Source organism: Triticum aestivum, chromosome 5D (genome assembly GCF_018294505.1).
Source record: "Triticum aestivum cultivar Chinese Spring chromosome 5D, IWGSC CS RefSeq v2.1, whole genome shotgun sequence".
Classification (NCBI taxonomy): domain Eukaryota; kingdom Viridiplantae; phylum Streptophyta; class Magnoliopsida; order Poales; family Poaceae; genus Triticum; species Triticum aestivum.
The window spans coordinates 462,647,060-462,668,421 of record NC_057808.1 but is presented as its reverse complement, the minus strand read 5'-3'; the positions used below and the strand labels follow the sequence as shown (position 1 = coordinate 462,668,421).

General features: G+C 46.8%; 3 pseudogenes; all 3 read right to left on the bottom strand.

Moving 5' to 3' along the window:
* Positions 1–1,690: 1,690 nt before the first annotated feature.
* LOC123120916 (uncharacterized) lies at positions 1,691–4,541 on the bottom strand (annotated as a pseudogene).
* A 5,210-nt stretch (positions 4,542–9,751) lies between these two features.
* Positions 9,752–14,910, bottom strand: LOC123120915 (uncharacterized; annotated as a pseudogene).
* A 3,317-nt stretch (positions 14,911–18,227) lies between these two features.
* LOC123120914 (uncharacterized) lies at positions 18,228–19,445 on the bottom strand (annotated as a pseudogene).
* Between the last annotated feature and the right edge of the window lie 1,917 nt (positions 19,446–21,362).

The following is a 21,362-nucleotide window of genomic DNA, read 5'->3' as shown; positions in this document are numbered from 1 at the left end:
CTGTGCACTAGAAAAAACAAATCTAGGGCTCTTTAACACATGATACTGTTCATCCTCCCAGACCATGAATTTGTCTTTTTTGTATAGATTGCATTTAAAGTTATTTCATCATAAAATTTACACATACACCTCACATCCTTGTTTGAATTTTGATTTTTTCCAAAATTGGCCTCCATGGAGGCCGATATCCAAAACGCCATACTCATGCCAAAGGCCATTTTAGGGTTTTACAGATACTAAAGCAAGTAAGTATACCTGACTGAAAGCCCTCTATTCATGTGTAACAATAGAACAACCTTTATAGTTCCCTGGCTGCCTCAAAATGGCTCATGCTACAAGTCCTCCCGCTTGTTTTATCTCAGTAATAATTGGGCCGACACAAAATTTTGTGGCCCCTCAACCTCCCATTGCACGTGCTAGAGAGTCATTGGATGAGTTGGCAGATGGCCTCAGTGACCACATACCAAAGCCCCACATCAAAGTTGAAGCGGTTTCCGCCAACAGTTTTAGTACTGCATCCGACTAACAGGCGACGGACCACACCGCACACTCCCATGCTCCTGTGGTTGTCTCTTTAGGTTTTACCTTCACCAATGCTACGCCGCTGACAATGGCCTCCAACTCCGATGACGTCCAGCTGCAGCTTAAGAACTTGGCAGTAGGGATGTATAGACTGTAGAGCAAAAACTGGTCAAAATGGAGACAACAAGCTAACGAAATTCACTTTGAATAGAATCCGTATAGAACTATTGCGAATTATATATGCAATTCCGACAAGCAAACATGTCAACACATATGTACATTGATCTTAGTTCGACCTTAAAGTGATAGGAGTTCATAATAATTTCCATTGTGTTATTGCATTTTAAAATTTGCACCTTTCAGTAAAATATGTTGTTCATACACACCATTTATTAATAGCTGCAGAAACAATTAGCTTATTTGGACCATTATTTAACTGAAAAGTGCACTTAACATTTTTGTGAAGAATAAGAGTATACGTACGACCCTTATATAGCAGAAAAGTGCAGTTAACATTTTTGTACATGTATCTCTGTACGCATCTGAATAAAAAATAGTTCCTTCTTGTTATTAGTGAGAGTATACTAGCTTATAATTACACTTCTGTGGATTCTACTACTGTATAAATCTTGCATAAGTTGTAACAGCTATCAGAGCTCTTTGTGCCGACGGCCTGCTAGTACATTGTTATCTTGTCTAATAACACTGGCTCACACACACACGCTTGCTAAAAATATATATATACATTATAGTTTTGCGAAGCAAAAGCTTAGAATTCCAGCCACGTTTATTCTTTTCTTTTCATGCGATCTCGAGTCAGGTACTCCGTCGCTCAACTATATGCGCCGCTAGCTAACATGATTGCCTGTTTCCTTGTTTGAAGGGCTGATACAAGTATCCATGCTACCTGGAATAATTTGTTTCCACCTAAGGGCTGATAAAAGTATCCATATAGATGAAATGAGTTCGAAAACAGACTTCAAATTTAGCACACATACACCAAACTGGATATGGAACTTTCGGGTTCACATATTACAACAACAACCAAATCAAAGTGTACAACAGAAAAGAAACACTGACGAGGAGCAAACACAAACAACAAAGACTCTAATTAAACTGATAGACATCTGTATGATGCCTCAAACTGAACCTGCTGGGCATAGCTCAATTAGTGGTGGTACCAAACGCAGGGCGAGGCGTCCGAGGGGGATGACCATGGCAGGCAACGCTCGATCGCACTGGGGATTGAGTAACACCACCCGCCGGTGTCGGCACAGGGATACTCGTTCTGCTGGAGGACACTGTGCGGACCACCAAGGTAGACGTCGTCGAGGAAGTAGATGTAGCCCGGGCTGCCAGCGTGTCCCGTGTCGAAGGCCTTGGAGCAGGCCCGGCCGTCGAAGAGCACCTCCTCGGCCATCTGGTAGACGCGCCAGGACCAGGAAGCCGGCCGGCCCTCCTATTGCTTCTGTAGCCTGAAGAGCTGGAACCGTGACGTGTGGCCTCTCAATGGCGAGATGAATCTCCTCACCATCAGTAGATCGGTGCCAGAGGCGGAGGGCTGGAGGTAGTTGGATAAATCCCCCTGTGTGCCATATTCGTCCGGGGAGCACGACAGATCTCGTGGGCAAGATGTACAATGGTATGCGTAGATGTCGAAAGTTCGCCTTGTCGTAGTAGAGGTCATCATCTGAGTCGACGCCCAGAACCATCGTGGTAGTAAGTCAGGTCTTGGGCGTTGGGCGGGGCTGTCATCTCTGCCGGCAGCGACGTCCAACACTCCATGCCCGTGCGGCAAAAGGCCATGTTTGTCTTGTTGGACGTTATGGCAGCGACCACGCAGGCACCAGAAGATGGGGCAGCGGACATGGCGGCTGCGCAAATCATCATGGTGCACCTGATGTCGTCCGAGTTGATGAGGATGCACACGCCATCCGGGAGGGTGATGCGCTCGCCGGTGCGGAGGTTGAGCATGGCATGACCGCGCTAGTGATGGGATGATACCACGACCCACCCTCCCAGAGCGGAGCAACATAAACAGGCCCCGCATCCTCGTCAGGGAGGGCCGAGCGCGGATCAGCAGAGCCGCCGAATATCCTATAGCTGTCGGTCCGGGCAGTGAAGGGCTTGAGGAGCCATGGCAGCGGGGACAGGTTCTGCAAGGCTACCCGGCGCCAGTGCTTGCTGATGACGGACGCCTGCACTCGATCCGTGATGCACGACAGCAGGAGGAAGATATGGCCGAGGAGATCTCGGTGGAGGCTGGATGGAGATCTTATGCCATGACAAGCCGGTCTGCCCTCGCTGCATGTCCTACTCAAGCGGTGGCTGAGCTGTAAGCCAAAGGACAAGGTCCATAGGCCGGTGGGTGCTCCGGTGAATGAGTTCGTGATGGAGCTGCGCTACCGCCGGTGCCAGGCTTCCAGGCTCCCTTGTTGCACGGTGAAGACAGCCTCCCTCCCCTGCCATTGAAGCACCTACCTGATGTGCTCTTTGTCATCCGCTCCTGCTCGTCATTCAGTTGTCCATCGATCAGCCAGCCTACCTAGGACTCTATCTGCATATCTTTCACATTTTTGTTGGACCATGCAAAGGGAGAAGGGGCGAAAAAAGAGGTTAGCTTAGCCGTAGACCTGCTAGACAAAGAATCTGAAAAGTTTATGTAGGCATTTTTGGTTTATAGTTCCTCTGTTTCTTTCTTGTGGTAATTTTATTTCTTTACCCACTGTGCAAGGATGTGCAGTAGCCGTGATTTGTTCAAAAGATATTCTAGGTGAGATGCCTTCGGTTTGTTCCATGGTGGTGTCTAGTGGTTTTGGCAGGTAATGGTCTATGCCAGTGCGTGGCCGTCAAAGCTGCACACTAAGCGAGCTGAACAGCTGGCTCCACACACCACAGGTCATTCTGATGGTCTCTTCTCCATATATGCCTTAGTCGACGATACTTTCTGAAGTCTCATTCAATTCAGGAAAGTGCAACATTAGTTCAGTCAAAGTGCAACTTACACTTTTTTATTTAGTTATATTTTTAAAGAAAAGTGCAGACTACACATATTTAGTAAACTAAAATTGATTGGTTCTTAAGAAAAGCTCAAATCTACTTTGAATCAACAAAAGAACATGACCACAGATTTGTGCGCTTCTCGCTTGGGCCATCTGGGCAGATAGTGCCGCCAAGGTCCTACAATTGTTGTGTTTTGGACTGCAGTGTGCTGGTGTTTGCATGATGTTCATGCGTTGCCAAGGGCGCGCGGGTGGTTGTTGTCTAGTGCATGCGCAGCGGTTGCACGTGGGGGCCTTTCTCGGCACCCACAATGTTTATCTTTGATGGGGTAAGGGTGCATCGACGTCTTCTAGTCCGCATCAAACATGGTGGTGCCCGTCTCAACTCATGAAAAGGACGTTGGGGTAGTGGCCCCTGGGTCATGGTGGATGATGTATGCTAGTTCGCGCAGGTGTAAATTGGCAGTGGCTAGACCGCACAACGATATGGGTGACCGCTTTGCAAAGGCTACTTCCGGGAGGCCTGCGCCTTCGTCCAGTGCGGCCACATATGTGAGTTCACTCTCTCTATGCTGCTCCCGCTGCCTCCACGGTTTTGTTTTGTCCTCCCTTTTCTGCCTCACAGAACACACTTCACGTGGTCTTCCTGTGCTGCTGCGCACGGCCATCCTTGGTTTTGGTGTCCTCTATTCTCGTCTGGCGTCCCGTCTATCTCTTGGTCGGTGGTGTCCAGATCCAAGAACAGTCGTCGTTATTCTCTTGCGAATTCCCAAGCCTACTGATTGCGTGTGAATTCGTCCAATTCCAAATATCCATAACTTTCATCCTCCGAACTACTTTGAACCAGGACATGCCCATCAGCCACTGGAAAAGGTGGTGGCGCTGTGAACATGCACTTGTTATGCATTGGGAAAGAGGGTGCTATTAGCCAACACCAGTTTCCTTGTGAGGACGAAGTAGCATGGGCCAACTTACTTGCAGAGCTTGGTCGGCTTCAGCGTCCACATCCACTACCATGAGCAGGACCACAACCACGACCGCGTTTTCCTCCCGTGGCCACTTCTTCTTGAGAATAGTCCCTAAGATCTAGGTAGGTGGGACTGGGACGACACTATCATCATCGCTAATGTCGATTACTTCAAGCACATTGGCTTTCTGTTCTTGAACAAAATCTCCTCTCCACGAATCGATGTTGGCTGAGGAGATGGACTATATTTGTAAGAAATCCTTGGAGTTGGAGAAGCACTAGTCGGGATCGATTGCAGCAAGATAATTTCGTTGTTGTTAATAAAAACAAAGGCAACTCATTTTGTCTTCTTGAAAGGAAAATCCTTATCCTCAAAGAACACCTTCTTCATGATCCACTATTCTTCATGCGGTACCGGGGGGATCTGCGTCATGGAACAGGGTGACGATCCCTAGATCAATGGCCTCGATAGATGTTGTCTGTCTTTGCGTCTCGTGGATCTCTGAAAGCACGGCTTGTTCCATGATTCTCCACCAGCATGATTCCAGCTTGCGGCAAGCCTTTTGATGCGTTTCTGCTCCGGTAGCCACTTGCACCGGAGCTACTCCAAACAAAGCCCATGCCGCAGCCCGAGCGAGGCCGTTGTTGGACGTGAACGCATGTGAACAACGAAGAGCCAGACACCACGCACGAATTTCTGAATGAATTCCTCTTCCTCGACCAAGTGAATGTCCGGGATATCGAGCTCCGACGATGAGAGGCCCACTTGGGGATTGGAGCCGGGTCGGGACCTTACAAAGGCATCCACTGAGTAGCATATGTGCAGGGCGCGCCCGTAGAGGTGGCCATGCAACAACTTAGTGAAAGTACAACTTACACTTTTTTTGTTCAGTTACAATTTTCTTGAAAAGTGCAGGTCACACTTTTTCAGTAGACTAAATTTGAATTAATCTAAACCGATTGATGCTTAAGAAAAACTTAATCTACTTAGAATCAATGAGTAAATCTACTGCTTCTTCTAAAATCATGAGTTTGGTGAATCCAGACGATCCCAGCCATTCAACCATCTACATCCAACATCCAACGTTGCTCCAATGATGTATCTATCACACCACCATAATTTGGAAACAACATTGATTGCATTAATTGCAATTATTCTTAGAAATCAATGAAAAATCATTAATTGCAATTAATTGTAGAAATACCGGTAATTGCAACAATTATATTCGTAGAAACATTCTCTGATTGCTTCCCAAGATACTATCAAATTGGACCAGTGTTGCACATGGTGATTGGGGCTCACATTTTAGTTGTGTAGTGCGCGGGCAACGACTGCACGTGGAGGCCCACGTCTACCGTGGCAACATCCGTCATTGATGGTGCAAGGGCCCACCAAAGGCTTCCAGTTGACATGAAACATCGCGGTGCCCATCTCTGCTCACAAATAGGATGCTAAGGTAGCAGCCCCTAGGTATGGCGGATGTTGCCGGTCAATTCACACATGATGCATTTTTTTCTTTCGATCTTTTCATCTGAAAGGGGCGACGAAGGCGCAAGGATTTTTTTATTACCTTTTGAAAGCGTTGCCGCAAAAAAAGTTGAAATTGCAACTAGAACCTAAATGTATTTTACTGTTGATTACGGTATAATTATTGGGACTAATGTTAGTTCTCCAGGTTATCTTAAGACATTGGTATGTTGCTGAAACAATATTGAGATGGTTGACACCCCCCCCCCACACACACACCATTTCAAAAAGGGAAATGTTTTTAGTTTTTCTAAGGCCCAAAGGTGTTTTTGATTTTATTTGAATCATAGTAAAGTCACAATATAAAGAGGCGCCGTTTCATGAGGATCTGAGTGCGACTGCCTTGCTTGATAGGGAGGAGCGAGATTATCTTTCGGTAGCATGTCGTCCGAGTGGTTGGGGGGGGGGGGGGGGTGTTGTGGATGATGTCGAGATCGCGTCAGTCTTCACCCTCTCCGCCTCCATCGTGTTCAACCGCTGCCGCCGGCACCGGAGCTGGTTAGCCCTTAACCTCGGTTGCGGCTGATTTCCTCTTCCTTGTAGACGTACTCCTACTACTACTGCCGGCATCCATCTCGTTTTGCAGAGATCGGCCACTAGTCTGTGAGGAGAATTTGGTTTGGAGCTCAGGATCAAAGCAGAACGGGGGGCTAGGGAGATGCGGAGCGGCTGAAGCATGGTCACTTTTGAGGAGAGAGTGTTTTGCTGCTGGTTTACGACGACAGACGAACCGTATAGCCTATACATAGGAACTGTCGGATGTGAGGTGACATGTGTGCGATTATAAATTTGCTTCTTACAAATCTCGGTATGATGCTTGCATGCCTGCCTGTATTATAACCATCTTCGTGTATGCAGTTTGCCGGGAGTGTATTATGAAGAAAATAGATGAAGAGGAGATTGTATCCTGCCCAGTATGTGACGTTGCTCCTGGGATCACTCCTGAAGAGAAACTCAGGTAAGTAATTGTTAAAATACCAAGCTTATCTGTTGTACAATATTGTTTTTCCAACTGGTCAGTTATCTTTTTTCTTTAAATCCATGATAAAAGACATGTAACTTGTTTTTCCGAATAGTTAAAAAAAAAAGAGTATCAGCCATAGTGCCTGTTGCTTGCATTAGTAGGCCCATAACCCATTTATCTTCCTGGCCCAACCAATTTGGCTCAAAATGGAACCGCGTGCTTCCTCCATGGCTCTATCTGTAGCATCATCCAGTCGGCCTCGATGTCATCAATCGTCGGCGCCTACGCCGGCACGGTCTCGTCGGACGGCTACACCACAGAAAGGCTGGTAAAGCTTTGCCCTCGTCCGCATCTCAGGCATCCAGCCATGCAGGATCCACCGCCGACGGGAAACCCCAAAACAGTACGCCTCCTGTTTCCCTTCCTATCTCTCGATCATAGATACACTTTCTTTAGTTTTCGAACACTGTTAGATCTGTTGGAAGGGGGTAACTGATGTTAGTCTCAGTTTAGGAGCAACTTATTCACTCATAGATAGGTCTAATTCTGCTGCAAGCTAGGAAGATCGAGTAAGCTAGCAACTGAAAAAAAAGTTTATTCACTCATAGATAGGTCTAATTCTGCAGCAAGCTAGGAAGATCGAGTAAGCTAGCCATTGAATCCAACTGTTTTTCGTCGCACTATGTGTGGATTTGAAGTTGATTTTTCAGGCAAAGTTTCGTGAGATGACCTAAACGAATCGGGTGCATCCCACTGTATGAGCTGCTTGTGCTAATACCCCACTTGTTTTCTGTACTCTTACCATGATTGTCATGTATCCTAGTTGTCTGCAAACAAAAGGAATCTAGCATTAATAACATGTGAGCCTCAACAAGTCGTGCTGCCACCCTATTTAGGCCTTCTTATCACTAATAGTACTTATAGTGGATGTCAAAGCAGATATTGCTATTGGAGGCCTCCAAATGTAAAATTCAAAACTAACGAATATTCATATTTTTAGTGTTCAAAAAATTCTGAAAAAATATAGACATACATGAAAGTATAATGCACAAATGTGTAAATTTTCAAGACGAAATACGTTGAAATGAGGGCTGTGCAATAGAAAAAACAAATCTAGGGCTTTTTAACACATGATACTGGTCATCCTCCCAGACCATGAATTTGTCTTTTTTGTACAGATTGCATTTAAAGTTATTTCATCATAAAATTTACACATACACCTCACATCCTTGTTTGAATTTTGATTTTTTCCAAAATTGGCCTCCATGGAGGCCGATATCCAAAACGCCATACTCATGCCAAAGGCCATTTTAGGGTTTTACAGATACTAAAGCAAGTAAGTATACCTGATTGAAAGCCCTCTATTCATGTGTAACAATAGAACAACCTTTATAGTTCCCTGGCTGCCTCAAAATGGCTCATGCTACAAGTCCTCCCGCTTGTTTTATCTCAGTAATAATTGGGCCGACACAAAATTTTGTGGCCCCTCAACCTCCCATTGCACGTGCTAGAGAGTCATTGGATGAGTTGGCAGATGGCCTCAGTGACCACATACCAAAGCCCCACATCAAAGTTGAAGCGGTTTCCGCCAACAGTTTTAGTACTGCATCCGACTGACAGGCGACGGACCACACGGCACACTCCCATGCTCCTGTGGTTGTCTCTTTAGGTTTTACCTTCACCAATGCTACGCTGCTGACAATGGCCTCCAACTCCGATGACGTCCAGCTGCAGCTTAAGAACTTGGCAGTAGGAATGTGTAGACTGTAGGGCAAAAACTGGTCAAAATGAAGACAACAATCCGTATAGAACTATTGTGAAGGATATATGCAATTCCAAGCAAACATGTCAACACATATGTAGCTTGACCTTAATTAGTTCGACCTTAAAGTGATAGGAGTTCATATACATTTCCATTGTGTTATTGCATTTTAAAAATTGTACCTTTCAGTAAAATATGTTGTTCACACACACCATTTATTAATAGCTGCAGAAACAATTAGTTTATTTGGACCATTATATAACTGAAAGTGCACTTCACAATTTTGTGAAGAATAAGAGTATACTTACGACCCTTATATAGCAGAAAAGTGCAGTTAACATTTTTGAGAAGAATAAGAGTACATGTATCTCTGTACGCATCTGAATAAAAAATAGTTCCTTCTCGTTATTAGTGAGAGTATACTAGCTTAAAATTACACTTCTGTGGATTCTACTACTGTATAAATCTTGCATAAGTTGTAACAGCTATCTGAGCTCTTCGTGCCGACTGCCTGCTAGTACATTGTTATCTTGTCTAATAACACTGTCTCAAACACACACGCTTGCTAAAAGAAAGTATATACATTTTTGTTTTGTGAAGCAAAAGGTTAGAATTCCAGCCACCTTTATTCTTCTTTTTTTCATGCGATCTCGACTCAGGTACTCCGTCCCTCAACTATATGTGCCGCTAGCTGACATGATTGCTTGTTTCCTTGTTTGAAGGCTGATACAAGTATCCATGCTACCTGGAATAATTTGTTTCCAACTAAGGGCTGATACAAGTATCCATATAGATGAAATGAGTTCGAAAACAGACTTCAAATTTAGCGCACATACAGCAAACTGGATATGGAACTTTCAGGTTCACATATTACAACAACAACCAAATCAAAGAGTACAACAGAAAAGAAACACTGACGAGGAGATAACACAAACAACAAAGACTCTAATTAAACTGATAGATATCTGTATGATGCCTCAAACTGAACCTGCTGGGTATAGCTCAATTAGTGGTGGTACCAAACGCACGGCGAGGTGTCCGAAGGGGGAGACCATGGCAGACAACGCTCGATTTCACTGGGGATTGAGTAACGCCACCCGCCGGCGTCGGCGCAGGGATACTCGTTATGCTGGAGGATACTGTGCGGACCACCAGGGTAGACGTCGTCGAGGAAGTAGATGTAGCCCGGGCTGCCAGCGTGTCCCATGTCGGAGGCCTTTGAGCAGGCCCGGCCGTCAAAGAGCACCTGCCCGACCAGCTGGTAGACGCGCCAGGACCAGGAAACCGGCCGGCCCTCCTATTGCTTATGTAGCCTGAAGAGTTGGAACCGCGACGTGCGGCCTCTCAACGGCGAGATGAATCTCCTCACCATTAGCAGATCGGCGCCAGAGGCGGAGGGCAGGAGGTAGTGGGATACGATCCATCCGTGTGCCATGTTCGTCCGGGGAGCACTGATCTTGTAGGCAAGATGTACAATGGTAAGCATAGATGTCGAAAGTTCGGCCTTGTAGCACTAGAGGTCATGATCTGAGTCGACGGCCTAGAACCATCCGTGGTGGTAAGTCAGGTCTTGGGTGTTGGGCGGGCCCGTCATCTCTGCCGGCAGCGACGTCCAGCACTCCATGCCCCGGCGGCAGAAGGCCATGTTTGTCTGGTTGGACGTTATGGCAGCGACTACGCAAGCACCAGAAGATGGGGCAGCGGACATGGCGGCTGCGCAAATCATCATAGGGCACCTGATGTTGTCGGAGTTGATGGGGATGCACACGCCATCTGGGAGGGCGATGCGCTAGCTGGTACGGAGGTTGATCATGGCATTACCGCGCCAGTGATGGGATGATACCACGACCCACCCTCCCGGAGCGGAGCAACAGAAACAGGCCCCACGACCTCGTCAGAGAGGGCCGAGCGCAGATCAACGGAGCTGCCGAAGATCCTGTAGCTGTTGGTTCGGGCGGTGGAGGGCTTGAGGAGCCATGGCAGCGGGGACAGGTTCTGCAAGGCTACCCGGCGCCAGTGCTTGCTGATGGCGGACGCCTGGACTCGATCTGCGATGCACGATAGCAGGAGGAAGATATGGCCGAGGAGATCTCGGTGGAGGCTGGATGGAGATCTTATGCCATGACGAGCCGGTCTGCCCTTATGAAGATGGATAGAATCACGAGAGGATTGACAAGGAAGAGCTTGAGAAGCCCTTATGAAGTTTAGTCGTGGCAGGCACGAAGAAATCAGAAAAATCAAATTCTTCTCTCAAGGAAAGGTTCAAAAACTGATACTACTACGGAGGATAGTCCAAGGGAAAGCCTAGAAGCAGACTCGCATGAGCGAATAACTACCCAAGTCTGGTTTTCATTAGTCACTTCGTCGAACCAGTAAGACCTCTTGCAGCATATTCAGTATTTATGCTGATTCCGATAGATCGTGTCTTTTGCTTCCTCACATCGAAATGAGAACTGTTTTGCAGGGTAGAACCTAAATTTCCTCCTTAGCTGTAAAAGAATTTCTACTGGATTAAGTGAGATCGCCTTTAGTCTTCAAGTTTCTTGTCAACAATGATAGAGGCCTCTCAACCACGTGAAACATGTGGTAAGCAGTCTGAAAAATTAAAAAAAAAAAACTTGAGCTAGCAAGTGAAGATAAGGTGAGTCTTCTAGATGTCATTGTACTTCCATTTTAAATTGTTGTCACTCCACAAACCCTACTCAAGTCTGTGCCCTCCTATCAAGGAGCTTGCTTCCAAGCATTACATTATCGATAAATCTAGAGTTTGCTACTTTTTTGAAGGGGCCGGTCCCCACCAATTTCCATTAAAAGGAACTACCGTGCTGCATTTGTAGATTTGGTTGGTGACATAGTAGGATTTATTTGCACCATTTTTCTATTGCAAACCTCCCAAAGAATACATCACTAAATCATATCTCTTCCTGTTACCGAGCGTGCTGAGAAAGTATGCGAGCCTGCTCTTTTGTCTGGAAACTTGTGTATACACTTGTTAGAATGCAGGTGGAGATCCTATGCCATGGCGACCCGATCTGCCCACACTGCACGGCCTACTCAAGCGGTGGCTGAGCTGCAAGCCGAAGGACGAGGTCCAGAGGCCGGTGGGTGCTCCGGCGAATGAGTTCATGATGGAGCTGCGCTACCGCCAGAGCCAGGCATCCAGGCTGTTGCAATCAGTGAAGCCTATCAATTTAACTTGTCGTGGTGCGAGCAGGTATTTGTGGTTATTGTATCGTGAGGTGGTGAGAAGAAAAGGAGAAAATAAATAGAGAAAAACCAAGGGGCCTGACCCCGACCCTTCGCTATCAGTTTTCTTAAGATCATGTGGCTCGAGTTGTACCGGTGGGCACAGCAACTTTTGTGCCCTCCTTTATAAAGCCGCGAAAATTTGCAATCTTAAAAGGAGCGAAAGTCAGTAACGGCAGAATTAATATGGACAGACAGATGCAATAGAAATAATATCAAACATCAACAGTCCTACAACGATAAGGTCGTTACCAATGTCCGCCGCGTCTTCCAGGGCTTCGCTATCGGCAACCCCACCGCTAGAAACAGGAGGAGCCTCCGGAGTCGCTCCATCAGCCGTCTGAGCGAGTGATGTGCCATGCTTCCCATTATGGGTTAATGTGATCTTGGCGCTCATGTCGAACCGTGCCAAAACACCACTCCGGCGAGCCTACATAACATTACAAACGATGGCGATATGTATTCTCCTGAGACTTGCTGGAAATATAGATCGGGACTTCGCCGCAGAACTCAGTATATAAGGATAAGAGCTTTGATCTATCATGTAGTAAGGTAATTAAATTTATGGCATAATATAAACAAGAGCATATACTTATATTTGCTTAGCATAAAAAATATAATACTTTGAGAACATCCAGCTATTGACATCTTTAGATACAAATGTCATTACATCATATTTGTATCACACAATTCCAAAGACAGGAATGACAGAGCTCTACAAACATGTGGCTCATATTGTACAGAACTAACGTAGTCAGCCAGATTCAACAGAAATAACATCAAACATCAACGATTTCCAAAGACACAATTAATGATAGAGTTCTAAAAACACGTGTGGCATATATCAAATATAAAACAAATAATATAGTGTTCTGAGAACATATCCAGCTATTGACATCTTGAGATACAAGTGTCTTTGCATCATATTGATATCACACTATTTTCAAAGACACAATGATAGAGTTGTACAAACACGTGGCTCATATTGTACTATTCCACGCAGCAACTTTTGCGCCCTCCTTAAAAAAGGTGCAAAAAATTACCATCTAAGAAGGCGGGAAAATCAATAATGGCAGACAGCCAGGTTCAACCAAAATAACATCAAATATCAACAATTCTATAACGCCGAAAAGGAGATAGAGTCAACCTTCTTTACATGACCATATCCGTTCAACACATCATCATCGGAATCGGCCCACTGAGCATTAGCCCCGTGAGCGCGAGACGTCCCACGCTTCCTCTTGTAGGTTACCGTTATCTTGGCGCTCATTTTGGATTACTCCAAACTCACCAAGCCCACAATAACACAATGAAATGATGACTTTAACAGATCTCCTGGACCTGCTGGAAATATAAATCATGATTTTGCCATAGACCGCAACAAAGTTACCTCGATCCCCAGTAGGACTTAAGGATAAGAGCATCAATCTATCGTCTCCATACATACAGACAATTCATTAGGAAGAAGAAGAAGAAGAAGAAGAAGAAGCATAAGAAGAAGAAGAAGACCACGACGACGATATATAACTAACACCATGGGGAAAAGTAAAGCTAACTCAACACGCCCATCCATCAAGCAAGTGGAGCGATTTCCTCACCCACCTAAACAGACAACCACCGTATTATACTATACAAAATCGATCATAATGGCCCCGGCACAAACATGAACACCGAAACTATCAGGCACAGGGAACCCCAATTCCGCGCACAAACTACGAGCTCCGGACCAGCATCGCCCTCGCCGTAGACCCATCCATCCAAATTTGAACCTGCTCGAACGAACTGGATCGCGAACGGCGACTTCCTCGGGCCGGCTGCGCCCGGGCCCTTTCCCTGCCCTCTCTCCTCCTCGCTCGCTCCAGTCCCAGGCTGCGGTAGCCGTGATTTGTTCAAAAGATCTTCTAGGTGAGATGCCTTCGGTTTGTCCCGTGGTGGTGGTTTTGGCTGGTAACGGCCTATGCCGGTGTGTGGCCGTCAAAGCTGCACACCGAGCGAGCTGAACAACTGGCTGCACACTGCACAGCTCATTCTGATGGTCTCTTCTCCGTCTATGCCTAAGCTGACGATACTTTCTGAAGTCCCATTCAATTTAGGAAAGTGCAACAGTTCAGTGAAAGTGCAACTTACACTTTTTTATATAGTTGCATTTTTGTAGAAAGTGCAGGCTACACTTATTTAGTAAACTAAAGTTGATTTTTCTAAGTTGATTGGTTCTGGAGAAAAACTCAAATCTACTTTGAATCAACAAAAGAGCATGACGACAGATTTGTGCGTTCTTGCTTGGGCCAGCTGGGCAGATAGTGTCGCCAAGGTCCTGCGATTATCGTGTTTTGGACTACAGTGTGCTGGTGTCTGCATGATGGTCATGCGTTGGCCGAGGGCGCGTGGGCGGTTGTTGTCTAGTGCACGCGCAACGGTTGCACGTGGAGGTCCTTCTCGGTAGTGGCAATGTTTGTCTTTGATGGGGCAAGGGTGCACCGACATCTTCCAGTCGGCATCAAACATGGTGGTGCCCGTTTCTACTCATGTAAAGGACATTGGGTAGTGGCCCCTGGATCATGGCGGATGCTGCATGGCAATTCACACAGGTGTGTAATGGCAGCGGTTCGATCGCACAACAACATGGGTGACCACTTTGCAAAGGCTACTTCCGGGAGGCGTGCGTCTTCGTCCAGTGCTACCACATATGTGAGTTCACTCTGTCTACGCTGCTCCCGCTGCCTCCACAATTTTGTTTTGTGCTCCCTTTCTTCTCTGACAGAACGCACACCTTGCGGCCTTCCTGCGCCGCGACGCACGGTCGTACTTGGTTTTGGTGTCCTCTGTTCTCATCTGGCGTCTCGTCTGTCTCTTGGTTGGTGGTTTCCAGATCCAAGAACAACCGTCTTTGTTCCTGTGCGAATTCCTGAGCCTCTTCATTGCGAGCGGATTCGTCCAATTCCAAACTTCCATCACTTTCATCCTTGGAACTACTTTGTACCAAGAGATGCCCATCAACCACTGGAGAAGGTGGTGGCATTGTGAACAGGCACTTGTTAGGCATTAGAGACGAGGGCGCTATTAGCCAACACCGTTTTCCTTGTGAGGACGAAGCAGCCCGGGCTGACTTACCTACAGAGCTTGGTCGGCGTTCGCATCTACATCCACTACCATCACCAGGACAACGGTCGCGACCGCGTTTGCCTCCCATGGCAACTTCTTGAGAACAGTCCCCAAGATCTGCGTAGGTGTGCGACTGGGATGGCACTATCATCATCGTTAATGTTGATTACTTCGACCACATCGGCTTTCCTCTTCTTGAGCGAAATCTTCTCCTCCATGAATCGGTGCTGGCTGAGGAGATGGACTATGTTTGTCAAAAATCCTTGGAGTTGGAGAAGCACTAGCCAGGATCAGCTGCAACGGGACAATTTCGTTGTTGTTAGGGAAAGCAAAGGCAACCCATTTTCTCTTCTTGAAAGGCAAATCCTTATCCTCGAAGACCACCTTCTCCATGATCCACTGTGCTTCATGCGGTACCCGGAAGCCACATCATGGGATAGGGTGACGATCCCTAGATCAGTGGCCTCGATAGAGGTTGTCTGTCTTTGTGTCACGTGGATCTCGGATAGCACGACGTGTTCCATGATTTTCCACAGGTGTGATTCCACCTTGTGGCCAATCATTTTGATGGCGTTTCCTCTCCAGTAGCCACTTGCACCGGAGCTACTCCAGAAAAACCCCATGCCGCAGCCCCGAGCGAGGCCATGGTTGGAAGTGAACGCATGTCAACAACGCAGAGGCAGGTGTCCCGCATGAATCTCTGAACGAATTCCTCTTCCTCGACCAAGTGAATGTCCAGGATACTGAGCTCCGACGACGAGAGGGCCACCGGGGGAACGGAGATGGGGCCGGGACCTTACCAAGGCGGCCACCGAGTAGGGAATGTGTAGGACGCGCCTGTAGAGGTGGCCATGCAACAATTTAGTGAAAGTGCAACTTACATTTTTTTGTTAAAGTTGCAATTTTCTAGAAAAGTCTAGGTTACAGTTTATCACTAATCTATATTTGAGATGGTTTAACCCCCCCTTCCCCCGACCATTTCAAAAAGGAAAATGGTGTTAGTTTTCCTAAGGCCCAAAGATTTTTCGATTTATTTGAATCATAGGAAAGTCGCAATATAAAGAGGTGCCGTTTCACGAGGGTGTGGGTGCGACCGCCTTGCTTGATAGGGAGGAGCGACATTATTTTTCGGAGCATGTTGTCCGGGTGGGGCGGGGGGGGGGGGGGGGGGTGCGGATGAGGTCGAGATCTCGTATGTGTTCACCCTCTCGGCTTCCATCGTGTTCAATTGCTGCTGCCGGCACCGGAGCTAGTTAGCCCTCAACCTCGATTGCGGCTGATTTCCTCTTTCTGGGATCCCGCCGATGTTGTGCTAGCAGAGGTGTTCTGTGAATCCCATTAGCAGCAACACGACAAGTATATAACTTGGTTTGCAGTGAATATGAACCATCTAGCTTCCTTGATTGAATTGCACTATGCTCTTGGCCACGGCATTCTCTTTGTTTGCACGCCTTTGTCAAATAGCTATAGAAATAGTGGGATTACATGGTGTTGGCATGCCAGCCGTACTACATCAACAACAGAGATTTACCGATCTGTGTTGGTTCCCCATCTTGGATTGGAGGATTAGAAGATAGCAGGAAAAATTAAATCATGGCATTGAGGCTCACCACATGACCTCCGGAGACAAGTCGATGAATGATGATTAAACTAGTAAGATGCATCAATGATCGTTTAAATGCTACTCCCTCTGTCTCAAAATTTAAGACGTTTTTTGACACTTACATTTTGAGATAGAGGGAGTACTAACAAGAAAACATAAACTTTTGCCTATGTTCATGCCTGGACACCTTCTTTCATTTCGCTGGTCTTGTGGATCACAGTCAATGCAAGAAAAAACATTTCCATGTTATATAAAATAACAAGTTATTGGTTATATATGAACATGGGAAATATTCTCCTAAGTGAACCAGCCTGTCCCATTTTGTCTGGCTCAGTCTGCTCTGGCTATGTACATATGCTCTTCCTAGATACAATTTAGAGTGCCAAGAGGGCATAGTAAATATACGTAGAGCTTAGATGTAACGGCTTGATAATGAAGCCCAATGTAATAGCATAACTTCCATTTGCTTTGTCTGGCTCACATCGTTAAACCAGCCGCAGTGTGCCCATTTATGATCTTGTATTCAACAAAGTGAGGTTTCTTCAGTGGCATAAATGGAAAACGCTAAAACACATCAAACATTCGGCTGAGAAGTGAAGAAGGGTCATCTAATAAATACTAGAGTGCTCAACATACAATCAGTACTAGTTGATCTCTACACCTGAGCACACATCAAATATTCAGTTGCAGATCATCTCATCTCAATGCAAACAGGGGAGACATAAAAAACACCTCTGCCACTGATAGATGCAACCATACGATACAATCAGAAATTTTGTGCACTAGAAAAAATACGGCAGAAAATATCAAAATATGAATTAGAATTTACAACAGAAAATCATACACATATTTCAAACACTAGGAAAGCAAGAAAAAAATGAGAAGCATATAGAAACCAGACAACCTATATATGTAGCTAGTATCAGGTAAATACATTACAATTTCATAAATGAAATGAGTTCGAAAAACGCCTTCAAATTAAGCACATACGACAAACAGGATACGGAAGTTTCAGGTTCAACGACAAACACATTAACGATGTAGTAAGTATATGCCGCTAAAACACATCAGTGAAGAATAATGGTGATACACAGACTAGCTAGAGTCTACAACATACATTCACTACTAGTTGTTGTATACCTGAAAACACATCAAATCTTCAGTTGCAGATTATCTCATCTCAATGCAAACAGGGGAGACATGAAAAACTCCTCTGCCACCGACAGATGCAATAATGCGATACAATAAGAAGTTGTGTGCACTCCTGACCACACTGTGGAAAATATCAAAGTCGGAATTAGAATTTACAGCAAAAATTCATACAAATAAGTTAAACAACCAATATAGTAGCAGTCTAAAACTCTAAATAGTTCACAATTTCATATAGATGAAATGAGTTCGAAAACAGACTTCAAATTTAGCACACATACAGCAAACTTTCAGGTTCAATTATTACAACAACAACCAAATCAAAGAGTACAACAGCAAAGAAACACTGACGAGGAGCAAACACAAACAACAAAGACTCTAATTAAACTGATAGATATTTGTATGAGGCCTCAAACTGAACCTGCTGGGTACAGCTCAATTGATGGTGGTACCAAACGCACGGCGAGATGTCTGAGGGGGGAGACCATGGCAGGCAATGCTCGATCTCACTGTGGATTGAGTAACGCCACCAGCCGGCGTCGGCGCAGGGATACTCGTTCTGCTGGAGGACACTGTGCAGACCACCAGGGTAGACGTCGTCGTGGAAGTAGATCTAACCCGGTCTGCCGGCGTGTCCTTTGCCGAAGGCCTTGGATCAGGCCCGGCTGAGGAAGAGCACTTGCCCGGTCATCTGGTAGACGCCCCAGGACCAGGAAGCCGGCCGGCCCTCCTGTTGCTCTGTAGCCTGAACAACTGGAACCGCGACGTGCGGCCTCTCAACGGCGAGATGAATCTCCTCACCATTAGCAGATCGGCACCAGAGGCGGAGAGCAGGACGTAGCCGAATACGATCTTCCTGTGTGCCATGTTCGTCTAAGGAGCACGGCTCTCGTAGGCATGTTGTACAATGGTATGTGTAGATGTCAAAAGTCCGGCCTTGTAGCAGGAGAGGTCATCATCTGAGTCGACGGTCCAGAACTATCCGTGGTGGTAAGTCAGGTCCTAGGCATTGGGCGGGGCCATCATCTCTGCCGGCGGGGACGTCCAACACTCCATGCCTGGGCGGTAGAAGGCATTATGGCAGCGACCACGCAGGCACCAGAAGACGGGGCGGCAGACATGGTGGCTGCGGGGATCATCATGACCCACCCTCCCGGAGGAGATCCACAAAAATGTACCCCACGGTCCTCGTCAGAGAGGGCCGGGCGCATATCAACGGAGCCGCCGAAGATCTTGTAGCTGTCGGTCCGGGCAGTGGTCGGCTTGAGGAGCCATGGCAGCGGGGACGGGTTCTGCAGGGGCAGCAGGGCTACCCGGCGCCAATGCTTGCAGACGGCGGACGCCTGGACTCGATCCGCGATGCACAACAGTAGGAGGAAGATATGGCCGATCGAGGAGATCTCAGTGGAGGCTGGATGGAGATCTTATGACATGACGAGCCGGTCTGCCCTAGCTGACTCAGGCGGTGGCTGAGCTGCAAGCCGAAGGACGAGGTCCAGAGGCTGGTGAGTGCTCCGGCCAATGAGTTCGTGATGGAGCACGATGAAGACAGCCTCCCTCCCCTGCCATTGCAGTACCTAGCTGCTCCGCTCTCGGTCATCCGCTCATGCTCGTCGTTCAATCATCCATCAATCGGTCAGCCTACCTAGGACTCTATATCTGCATATCTTTCTCATTTTTGTTGGACCGTGCAAAGGTAGAAGGGGCAAAAGAAAGAGGTTAGCCTAGCCGTAGACCTGCTAGACAAAGAATCTAAAAAGTTTATGTAGGCATTTTTGGTTTACAGTTCCTTTGTTTCTTTGTTGTGGTAATTTTGTTTCTTTACCCACTGTGCAAGGCTGTGCAGTAGCCGGGATTTGTTCAAAAGCTCTTCTAGTGATGGTCTAGTGGTTTTGGCTGGTTACGGTCTATGCTAGTGCGTGGCCATCAAAGCTGCTACACACTCCTCAGGTCATTCTGATGGGCTCTTCTCCATCTATGCCTAAGCCGATGATACTTTCTGAAGTCTCGTTCAATTTAGAAAAGTGCAACAATTCAGTGAAAGTGCAACTTACACTTTTTTTATTTAGTTGCATTTTCGTAGAAACGTGCAGGTTACACTTATTTAGTAAACTAAAGTTGATTTTTCTAAACTTATTGGTTCTTAAGAAAAACTATAATCTACTTCGAATCAACAAACGAACATGATGGCATGTGTTGTCCGAGGGCGCGCTGGCGGTTGTTGTCTAGTGCACGCGCCACGGTTGCACATGGAGGCCCTTCTCGGCATTGGCAATGTTTATCTTTGATGGGGGCAAGGGTGCACCGACGTCTTCTAGTCGGCATCAAACATGGTGGTGCCTGTCGCTACTCATGCAAAGGACGTTAGGGTAGTGGCCCCTGGGTCATGGCGGATGCTGCGTGCCAATTCGCACAACAACATGGGTGACCACTTTGCAAAGGCTATGTTGTCCTCTATTCTCGTCCATCCTTCTCTACACACGACCATCCTTGGTTATGTTGTCCTCTATTCTCGTCCATCCTTCGCTGCACACGGCCATCCTTGGTTATGTTGTCCTCTACTATCGTCTGGTGTCCCGTCTGTCTCTCGGTCGGTGGTGTCTAGATCAAAGAACCGCCGTTGTTGTTCTAGTGCGAATTCCCGAGACTCTTGATTGCATGCGAATTCGTCCAATTCCAAACTTTCATCACTTGAACTACTTTGAACCAGGAGATGCCCATCGGCCACCGGAGAAGGTGGTGGTGTTGTGAACAGGGACTTGTTTGGCACTGGAGAAGAGGGCGCTATTAGCCAACACCGGTTTCCTTGTACGGACGAAGCAGCCCGGGCCAACTTACCTGCAGAGCTTGGTCGGCGTCCGTGTCCACATCCACAACCATGAGCAGGACCATGGCCGCGACCACGTTTTCCTCCCGTGGCCACTTCTTCTTGAGAACAGTCCCCGTGATCTGGGTAGGTGCGACTGGGACAACACTATCATCATCGCTAATGTCGATTACTTCGACCACGTCGGCTTTCCCTTTCTTGAAAGAAATCTCCTCCTCCATGAATCGATGTTGGCCGACGAGATGTAGTATGTTTGTCAGAAATCCTTGGAGTTGGAGAAGCACTAGTCGGGATCGGTTGCAGCTGGACAATTTCGTTGTTCTTAGCGGAAGCAAAGGCAACCCAATTTCTCTTCTTGAAAGGAAAATCTTTATCCTTGAAGACCACCTTCTCCATGATCCACTATTCTTCATGCGGTACCTGGGGAGCCGCATCATGGGATAGGGTGTCCATCCCTAGATCAGTGGCCTCGACAGAGGTTTTCTATCTTTGTGTCTCATGGATCTCAGACTACACGACGTGTTCCATGATTCTCAACAGGTGTGACACATTGTGTCCAAGACTATTGATGGCGTTTCCTCTCCAGTAGCCACTTGCACAGGAGCTACTACAGAAAGACACCATGATGTAGCCCCGAGCGAGGACGTGGTTGGAAGTGAACGCATGTGAACAACGCAGAGGCAGGCGCCC